Source organism: Amblyomma mixtum, chromosome 7 (assembly GCF_055824585.1).
Source record: "Amblyomma mixtum isolate Tamu chromosome 7, ASM5582458v1, whole genome shotgun sequence".
NCBI lineage: Eukaryota > Metazoa > Arthropoda > Arachnida > Ixodida > Ixodidae > Amblyomma > Amblyomma mixtum.
In genome coordinates this window covers 34268971-34276558 of record NC_143018.1, presented here as the reverse complement: position 1 = coordinate 34276558, position 7588 = coordinate 34268971, and positions in this window count along the sequence as shown.

Here is a 7588-nt window from a genome sequence, read left to right as displayed (position 1 = left end):
TTATTTATTTATTTATTGAACCTCACAGGCCCGAACGGGCATTGTGTGAGGGGGGTTACAGTTTTAAAAAGGATTTCAGCAACAAGAGGCAAACACTGGGTATATAAGTATCAAAACAGAACATAATTCACAAGAACTAACAGAAAACTAAAACGTACCTACACAGCGTAATACTTACAGGTGCATACATACATATACACAGAAAAATAAGGCTAACATGGTAACACATGTACGTTGTACAAAATAACACATGTACTTAGCGCTAGCAGTATAAGTTTAACACGTGTTCACGGAATGACGCAGGGTTAGGTAACGATGCAATTGCATCAGGAAGATCATTCCAGAGTGAAATGGCACGAGGAAGTGCAGATGAATTGAACGCTTTTGTACGGCCGAAAATGCGAGAAAAACTAAGATGATTATGCAAGCGTCGAGACGTGCGCAGTGGATTGCTGAGTGGAAGAGGTGATGGTCTATCTGTGTACACGTACTTGTGTATGAAGCATAGAAGCGCGACTTGGCGGCGTTTTTCTAAGGGCGGGAGATCGTGTTCTTTTTTCATTTCAGACACACTTGATTGGCGGGTATAATTGTTAATAAATCTGGCAGCTCTGTTTTGTATCAATTCTAATTTTAAGTTCAGATAGTTTTGATGTGGTGACCATATCGGAGATGCATATTCAAGCTGGGGGCGAACGTAAGTCACGTAAGCTAACTTGAGAACATGCGCAGGCGCATTTTTTAGGTTGCGGAGGAGATAACCAAGCGAGCGAGATGCTTTAGCACAGATGGAAGTGATATGTTCGGTCCATGAGAGGTGCGGTGATAAAAGAATGCCTAGGTATTTATACGAGGTAGTCTGAGCAACAGGCACGTTGTTCAGGTAGTAGCAGAACTCGGAATTGGAACGTTTACAGCTGAAAGTCAATGTTTTACATTTGGAGGAATTGAGCGTCATGAGCCAATTTTCACACCACTTAGAAATAATATTAAGGTCCTGCTGAAGAAGGTGATGGTCATCAGTCCATTTTATTTTATTATTGATGTTGTTTCACTCCAGAAATTCATTCAATACAAATCGCTCAAAAGTTGTTGATGTGAGATCACTGCGGAAATCTAGTCCGCAATAAGTCGTCAAAGTTCTTGATGTAGCTCCGCTAGTGAAATTCATTACATGCGAATTCTTCGAACATTTGAGATGAAGCTTCACTGAAGCTTGAAACATGTGTGTTGATTTATCTGTATTACCTTTTGTTTCTTCTCCGATTGATTGCCGTCTTGTTTCATTCTGTATTACCCGTTGCTTTGTGATATTTTTTCATTTTTGTGTAAGACTGGCCGTCATCCTGCTGTCATGCCAACTAACAAGGGGTCGGGACCTCGTCAAGCTGTTCGAGCTTTTAGTCCCGTACTCCTCCTTTTCTAAGGAAATAAAATGATTGATTGATTGAAAAAAAAAAGAAAAAAAAGAAATTAGTTTGGCGCAAGCTGCTCATATATGTGGACGCTGTTCCTATTACCATCAGTTATTCCGAGGAGTTACTTTCATTCTCTCAGGTAAAACAATACTGGAAGTTTTATCACTCTTTCGTGGTGAAAAACGCCGATGTTTTGTTGCATTCGCAGGTGCAAGTAAGTAACAGAATACCGCCGTCACGAAGGAAGCTGCAATGTAATCAATGTATCACGTTTCACATACGGAGGACTTTCTAACACTGATTCTCCTCAGCCTACTCTAATAGGACGTAGCTTCACGAAGAGGAGTAGAAAAAGGAGTAAAGATAGCTTTCTTGTCTCGCAGTGCAGTCGATTCCACCAAAAAAAAAAATATTCGTTTGGCACACCTTACCATGGCTTACTTTGCAAGCCCTTCACTACCTTCTTGCATGTCGTGTGCTGCGCGCTACGTTGTCTAACTATCTCATTGCCGGTTTCGTGCCACACTGTCGACAGTAAAACAGAGACAAAGACAAACCCACCATATTCGGAGAGCTGTTCGCCTTTGCAGGCGCAACCCTGTACTAAGCCTCTCTCGTGCTTTCGAAAACGAGTCCAATGTGCGCGCGCTCTCACGTGACCGTGGCGTGCAGTTGTTGCACCTCTTCGTCGTTAGTGCTGCCCCCTCGCGAGCGGGTGCCCACTGACGGTGACGCATAGCCGACAGGATACATGGGTGTCTTAATTCTTTTTCTTTCACTGCGACCACACTGCAGCGGTGACAGTAGGGGGTGACAGCTCGCGGTCACTGCTACATGTACGCTAGTCGCATTGAGCAATGCTTTTAGCACTTGCGTGCGTGGGGGCTCGTCACGACGGGAGCACGAATACAGCTCCACTGTTCTGCAGTAACCGCCTTGTTGTCATTTTTTGTTCCATTTAATCTTGTTTGAGCAATGAAGGTTTATGGTCATTATTTATTCTGGGTGAACTAATGACCACGCAGTGGCGAAGAAATGTGGGTATGGTCGAAACTATGTGCAGACGAGATGTCATAACAACTTTGTCGGTTAGTCCGGAGTTGATTGATCGCTTCATGTGTGAGTTAACGAATAGGCGACGCTTTCTCCTATGCTGTATCTGATGCAGTGAGGGCGATTTAGGGGTCACACTTATTGCTTTAGTGCCTGATGTGTTAACACGCGCAGTCAGCACTTTCTGCGTGTCAATGTTGCACGAGGGTTATGAGACACATTTGGTTGCTGCGATTGGTAATAATGGTAGTCAGCTAGAGTTCTACGCGACATGCATTCAAATTGTCTAAATATTTATTTAATTCCGCCTCCTAGTTACTGCTTAAAAGCTAAACAATTTTCAGCATACGAGCCGTCAAGGTACGGGTGTATGTCGTGGACAAATGCGGCAGCTTTAGATTTTAACCCAGTCCCTTACGAAAGCCATGTGGTGAGGGATGCAGGAATCCGTTGGTAACGTGGTGATTAAGAACATGATCACCCCATCTACGTGCGCATAGGGGCTGTGTTCGCAAGCTTGGAAATTTTCAACTCTAAATTTGTTTACAACTCCAGTAACAACACACATCACACAACTGCATTCACATTTCATTGCAAGTACCTATTCCTTCCTCATCTTTAATAAATCACAAACATGTCTGCAAGCTGAACACTCAGGACAATTCGCGTTGGCTCATGTTGTGTAATCAACGCCTTCTAATCTGAAAAAGGGTACTTTCATAGAAAACGGAGCTTTTATAACGTAGTAAAGGCAGAAAAAAAGAAATGCAGTTAGCGCCACAACCGGTCGCTTTCGCAAGTAACTTACATGACGTCGATACTTACTAAAACGCGGATCCATGAGGCTAGGCTGTACAGGCCTGCACTTTCATGCTGTGATCACTGAGTCCACAGTAGTCTCGTCGTCATCTACAACGTCGCTAATTTTAATGGAGTGGCGGGAAAAATTGTGCCAATTCCGAATACTAATTTCTGAGTAATAATCACTTATTTGCTTGCCGAAAGAATGTCACTAATGTCACGAAAGGCAACGACAGGTTAAAAAAAAACAAATTTTACTAAGACCAAATATTGCATGCAGTTGGCCTCAGTGTTCATTTAAAGGCATTCTGGTATATGCGTGTCGTATTTCATGTATTTTTGAACAGAGGCCTGAATGGCCTGTTTTTTCAATTTCGTTTATGGGATCAGCATGTGATCAACATGATCATCATTCCCGCTTCAGACTGCTTTGGAGTTTTAGGCCTATCGTGCAGTTCCCATACCTCCCCCCCCCCCCCCCCCCCCCCCTTATGCCCGTACTCCCTGACGACAGCTTGGAAGACAAATAAAATGTAAGCGTATCACTTGTTCCTATGCGATAGAACTCTTAAGTAATAAAGTGATCTGAATGATGAAGACACGAACTTTGCTTTCGAGTGTAAATTATTACACATTGTTAGGGGCCTTAGTCTCCTGAGTTAGAATATGTCTATGTTTAAATAGATATTGGAAAGGTGTGCAAAATACAAAACGCATTACTCTAGCTTCCTGAACTCTTGTGTCAGGAAAGAGCTAAGGGGAGCGTTTCGATTGCCCCCATGAAGTAAGAAAGTCACGCTTGCCACAACGTTTATCGACTTCCTCTCGGCTAACTTTAGACGACATCCTCTCTGTCCTCTTTTTTATTCATAGAGCTTTCTGCACACAAGCAACTACGCTGGGTTAGGAAAGGGGCTTCTACTTTAAGGCATAAGGAAACAAAGAAAGCTAGCAAAAACTTTGGGCTGGTCTCGATCTCTCTTCAGCTGACGAACCTCAATGGACTCCGGACACGCCACCATGGAAGGACATTACGTGCCCTATCGTGGAAGCTCGAGCTTGCTTGCAGTGCGAGCGGTTCCCTCTTTCGGGCACTCGTTTTATTTTTGCTTGGTTTTCTACTACCGCGAATGAACAATTCACTTTTGCGGTGTTCGCTTGCGGGGGCGGAGGTGGGGGGGGGGGGGGGAGAGAACTGCGTGCAACGAACGCGGAAGGGTTCGCTGCTCTTCTCACTGCGTGTCGCAACTAACGCTATGCAAAACTTTCTACTACAAAGGGCGCTCAATAAGTTTAGCCTTTCAGAGGCGTGCGATTATTCTGGGAAGTGCTGAAACCGAAAGATACTTGATTCGCAATGATAGTTCGGAAACGTCCGTCTCCCAGGAGCACCGTACGTTTTAGTATAGTTAAAGTTTTAGTTAGTTTTAGTTCGTTAAAACAATTTGCAGCCTAAGGAGAAACACCTATCAGCACCTTTCGTAGTTCTAATAGCTTCAAGTATGCGCGTGCTGTTTCGACGTTTTTTATATTCGGTATTCGGGACTCGTGCCTAAGAAGGAACACCTATCAGCACCTTTCGTAGTTCTAATAGCTTCAAGTATGCGCGTGCTGTTTCGACGTTTTTTATATTCGGTATTCGGGACTCGTGCCTTTGACCACGGAAGCATGTGTTCCAACGTGTACGCGTGTATATATGTGTTAGCCTGCATGTTTGCACTAATGACGGTGCCGTATGCATACTAAAGGTACTATGAAGAAATCGGATGCAGAAAAGAACAATAAAGAGCACAGCTCACTGTTTTACCGGATGACCTGCATAGAACATTTGCCTCTCAGCATCCAGAGATTAGGAGTAAAACAGAGCAGCCTCGTGTTATTACAACACGGCAAAGGCCTAAATACGTAGAAGGTGTTTGGTGCCTTGTGGGCATATCTTTGCTATGCTTTCATCTCGACGAGGTTTCGCCCTAGTCATTTCCGTCCTCGATATCTTGCTTCCTCGACTGAATAGGCCTGGGCGCCTCAAGCCTGCTTGTTTGTTTTGTTTGTGTTTTATTTCTCTCATCGCACGCTCTTCGTATAGTGTTATGCTTCAGTCTGCATAATTATCATTTCTTTGCTGTTAATTGTTTTGTTTTCACCAGCTATGAATAACTTGTTTTGCCTTTCTTTACATTCTTTTCATCTGTCTCGGGACCTCTTCCTTTCATACGAGTTGATACATGACGCGCCATTCCTTTTTCATCTTGCCGCTGTGGCTCAGTGGTTACGACGCTCCTCTGTTCACCAGAAATATGCGGGTTCGATCCAGGCCGCGGCGGTCAAATTTCGATGGAGGCGAAATTCTAGAGGACCGTGTACTGTGCGATGTGAGTGCACGCTAAAGAACCCCAGGTGGCCGAAATTTCCGGAGCCCCTCACTACGGCGTCCCTCATAGCCTGAGTCTCTTTGGGACGCTACACCCACATAAAACCAAAACCAAACCCAAACACTGAGCGTGGCAGGTGGTAAATGAAACTGTGCCTGAACGACTCCGCTATCAATGGCGAGAGAGAGAGAGAGAAACTGTTTAATGAAATACAGAGAATTCAGCCGGCGTTCAAAAATCGCTGGCATGCTACTCTGTGTAGGGAGGGGAGTTTGGGAGATAAAGACAGAAGGAGAGCAGTGTGGAAAAGGTTAAAAAACAAAGATAAAGACGTAAAGACATTGGACGTCTCGATAAGCTCTAAATTCAATTGCACGTTACCTTCATGCATTCTTCATGCAGTGAACTTCGTCAGCCCATTTGTCGGACTATGCACTCCATCATTTCACAGGTTACATCAATACTCGCCGTTGCATCCTTAGTACCCATTTCATGGCTGCATTTTATCAATGGCGGGTTTTCATCAGGCGCATTGTGTGTAATACGCACCTTGGCACCGATCGGATTGCATAAGGCCAAGGTTGATTCTATCTGGAACGGAGAAGGTCAGGGCGCAAAGGGCCCTTCCAAAATCTAGACATCAAGCTTAGAGATAGCGGTAGAGCTGTTTTGATTTGATTCGACTTTGTGTCATAGTCTCTGAATAGAAGACGGAAGGTGCCCGTGTACTGCAGTTGTTCAAATTAGGGACAGCCGTTAAGTGGGAGCAGCGTTAGTGAAGGCTGTTGTTGAAGTCGACGTCAGCACCGACTCAGGTGGTGATATTGCTGGGGGTTCTTTCAAAAAGGTTGACTGCAATCTGCGTTGCAGCAAACAATCGGATCGAAAAAAATCATCAAAGTGGGGCAGTTAAAAACTAGAAACAACGAAACTTTTATCTCTCAAAAGAGAGGAAAGAATGAATTCAACGCACGCCTGGAACTTCCTCCAAGTTCTGTACTCAAAATGTCTTACTTGTCATTTGTGTTCTCCTAGAGCACCGCTATTTTAGCAGTTTGCTTGGCGAAAGCTTTATTTTCTTATATCCGACTCCTGCTGTACGTCCCCTCTAAGGTGCTCGATGCCGGTTGGATGAAAGGACATTGCCACACACAACTATGGGTGCATTAGGCAATTTTCCTCCCAGGCTGTTGGCATTTTACCCGCTAATAATTGAATGCTTCTTTTTTCCCCTGAAAGCACTACTATTTTATCCTGAGGAAACGGCAGCGCATAACATAATTACGCTACCTTGGATAACTTATCGTTTATTCTCTACGATTAGTGCTAAAACTCGACGCGACACTTAAGTCCTCCGTAAGGATATGAAGCAATAGAGTTGATGAGTTCATGCCCATATATGCGTAATCGGTCGTTCTCAGCCCTTCACTACGGCGTCTCTCATAGTCTGAGTCTCTTTGGGACGTTAAACCCCATAAACCATAACCAAACCATCAACTTTACATTAATAGGTCAATGGGAGTACTCATACCACTCTGCAATTGCAGGTGCTGCCACTTATGGGTCTTGTGCGACCCAAGTTGCTCTTCCCGACCAACCTCTCGCGGTCAACCATTAATTTAACTGCCACCTGCCAGTGAGGTTAGTTTGCTCACAATCACGTGGGTAGGTTGCTTTGACCACACAATGTCATGTGACCTAGGTTGCTTTTTGAGGGTGCAGTCTGGGTGTCCCTACACCACACTTGTTTGTCGCTCACAACGACGACAACGCCGACTGCAACAACGCCGGTGACGACAATGCCGACGCCGAATTTTTTTCTTAACGAGGCCTTTAACGCTGCCATGTTAGAACTGTGTATTTGTACCGTCTTTGCCGAAAGTAACCAGGCAACAGTGTATTTTTCTTAGCCAAGTAGCATGTCTGAAGCTTTAAATTAATGTA